This window comes from Rhinopithecus roxellana, chromosome 8, assembly GCF_007565055.1.
Source record: "Rhinopithecus roxellana isolate Shanxi Qingling chromosome 8, ASM756505v1, whole genome shotgun sequence".
Lineage (NCBI taxonomy): Eukaryota > Metazoa > Chordata > Mammalia > Primates > Cercopithecidae > Rhinopithecus > Rhinopithecus roxellana.
In genome coordinates, this window is record NC_044556.1 from 143,369,084 (window position 1) to 143,372,404 (window position 3,321).

Below are 3,321 nucleotides of genomic sequence, written 5' to 3' on the forward strand. Positions count from 1 at the left end.
GGCAGGGACATGTAAGAATTTAATTCTGGGAGGTCAACATACTCACCTGTCCCTCACAGTGTGGAAATATCCCCTCCTTCAAGACTTCAAGACTTTCATTTTCACCTGAAAAATTCTCTCACCCACAGAGTCAATTTAAGGTTCTGCCATACGAACACTGTCAAATTCATAAACCCTTTCTCCAGGAGGCAATCCAAACAAGTCTTTGTCTAAGTACAAACTTCACAGACTTTATATATATACACATATATATATAGACACACATATATATATAGACACACACATATATATGTGTGTGTGTGTGTGTGTACATATATATATATATATATATATATATTTTTTTTTTTAGAAACAGGGTCCTGTTCTGTTGCCCAGGCTGGAGTGGCAGTATCATAGCTCACTGTAGTCTTGAATTCCCAGGCCCAAGAGATCCTCTGGCCCCAGTTTCCCAAGCAGCTGGGACCACAAGCACCCACCACCACACCACACCTAGCTAATTTGTTTGCATTCCTTCATAGACATGGGGTCTTGCCATGTTGCCCAGACTGGACTCAAACTCCCGGGCTCAAGTGATCCTCCCACCTCAGTCTCCCAAAGTGCTGGGATTACAGGCGTGAGCCACCATTCCCAGGTCACAGATTTTCTTAAGGGATATGAAGACTGTGCTTCACGGTGCTGCATGTTATATATTCTGTAAAAAGACATGTAAAACATGTATCTAGGCCGGGCATGGCGGCTCATGTCTGCAATCCCAGCATCTCTGGAGGCGGAGGCGGGCAGACCACTCGAGGCCAGGAGTCTGAGACCAGCCCGACCAACATGGTGAAACTCCATCTCTACTAAAAATGTAAAAATTAGCTGGGCATGGGCATGGTGGTGCACACCTGTAATCCCAATCACCTGGGAGGCTGTGGAAGGAGAATCACCTGAACTCGGGAGGCAGAGGTTTCAATGAGCCAAGTTCACTCCACTGCATTCCAGCCTGGCACTGCACTCCAGCCTGGGGGACAAAGTGAGATTCCGTCTCAAAAATAATAATAAAAAAACATAGAGTAATTGTTAAAATTGAAAATGTTCCTGTATTTTCCAAACTACTAACATTTCCATCCAGTGTGCATTCTTCAATTTATGTCGTCCATCTCCATGATACCCAGCCTTCTTATGTTGCCCAGGCTGGTCTCAAACTCCTGGGCTCAGGTGATCCCCCTGCCTCAGCCTCCAGAAGCACTGTCTGCGCCCAGCTAAATGAGTTTTTTCATGTTGTCGAAGGCAATTTAAAAAAGTAAAGACTTTACCACATTGTTTAGAGTCAAAGGGTTTTTCTCTAGTGTGAGTCATTTCATGTCTCCTTAGGGAATTGCCACATCCGAAGACCATATCGCACCTTTTACAGTCATATGGCTTTTCTCCACTATGAGTTTGTACATGTCTTCGAAAACAACTGGGATAATTGACGGTTTTACCATATTTATTACATTCACAAGGTTTCTCTCCAGTGTGAGCTCTTTCATGTGCTGGAAGGGACGTGGGACGTCTAAGACTTGGTCACATTTTTGATGTTTGTAGAGTTTTCCTCCACTGTTAGACCTTTAATGTCTGCAAAGGGAACTGGAACGACTGAGTATCTTCCCACCTTCCTGACATTGGTGGGATTTCTCCAGCGTGTGGGTTCTGATTTCATGTGTCCGAATGAAGTTGTACCACATTGCTTACATTTGTGAGGTTTTTCTCCAGTGTAACATGAGTTTGAAATAAACTGGGATGATCAAAAGTTTTCCACACTATTTACATTCATAGCGTTTTTCTCCAGTGTGCATTTGTCCATGTTTTCGAAAGAAAATGGAAATAGTAAAGGCTCTCGTGATTTCCCTACATTTGTAGGACCTCTCTCCAGTGTGAATTATTTCATGAATTTGAAATAAATTAGGAGAATTAAGGGCTTTCCTGCACACCCTGCATTCATAAGGTCTCTTTCGAATTGGTGTTACTGTGCGCCTTGGACCACTACTGGGGGAAATGGAGGCTTTCCCACATTGTTTCTGTTTACGGGGCTTCTCTCCCCATTCCCCATCACACTCGTATAGTTTCTGTCTGGCGTGAGCTGTCATGTGCCTGTCCAGGAATGAATGAGGAAGGAAGACTTTCCCACACACGCAGCATTTGAGTGGTTTTAACCCAGTATGACTTTTCTTCTTCAGGTGACAATCAGGAATCTGGTTGAAGGGTTCACCACGTTGAATCCCTTCTCTATGTCCACAGAATCTCTCACCCAGACTTTGACAGAGGCCAGGTTCCCAAGGGTTTCCAGCATCACATCTCTGTAGAGATTCTTCTGGGAAGGACTCAGCAAAGTCCACTCCCCCTGGGTGAAGTTTATAATCACATCCTCAAAGGCCACTGAGTCCATTTCCAGCTTCTGGGCGTCCTGGGTCCTCCCTGGGGCTGGAGCAGCCACAGCAGGTTCCACGTGACAGAAGCTGTGGTATCTGGACACCAGGGGCCTCCCCAAGGAACTGAAACTCAGACCCGAGTGGGGCCCACGCCTAAATATCCTTATTCTTACCCCATCTATATCACTGCTCCTCCTTCTTATTGATAGGAAAATTGGATGGTAGAAAATCATTAGAAATACGATTTCAGCTTTCCTTAGACACCAATATTTGTTAGTATCAGAAACTATTACAAATGAATAACAAAAATATTAACACACCAACAGAAAAATAAGCTAAGTATATCACAGATACTTCATTAAAAAAGAAATATAATTGGCCACTAAAAACACAAAAGATTAAATCCAATAGTAACCAAGGAACATGAAAACACAAAGAATACTACTACTGTTGTGATAACAACTACATTTTATTCTTCTATTTTTCTTGAAATTTGTATTTTTAAAAAAAATTGTTAACCACTAGTAAAACTTGAAAGTTTTTACACTGTAGAAATGAACAGAGAAGAAATTTCAGTGTCTAGTAATGCTGGCCCAGTAGCCAACTAAATCTCAATTAAATTTTCAGAATGTAGTCTCATTTCCTTAATTCCCAAGTTCCAGGAAGCACTTTACTACCCCCCAAACGCTGATAAAACTTCAAAGTAGCAGGGATCTTTCCAAGATGGTGGATTGGAGGTTTTCTTAGCACATTTCACTTTCTTAGAAAGAGCAAAACAGTGTGTAGAGAGAGATTCACAGTGTGAATTTTTATTCAGAAAGGAACATAGGAGCACAACAGAAAAAAATGAAAGAAACTTCAAATACTTTGAAAGTAGCCCATGCCATTCCTGATCCTAATTCATAGGGGGCCTTGCAGAAATTTGCCAGGT

General features: G+C 42.3%; 1 pseudogene; it reads right to left on the reverse strand.

Annotated features, from left to right (window-relative positions):
- Positions 1-1,179: 1,179 nt before the first annotated feature.
- LOC104671899 lies at positions 1,180-2,440 on the reverse strand (annotated as a pseudogene).
- Between the last annotated feature and the right edge of the window lie 881 nt (positions 2,441-3,321).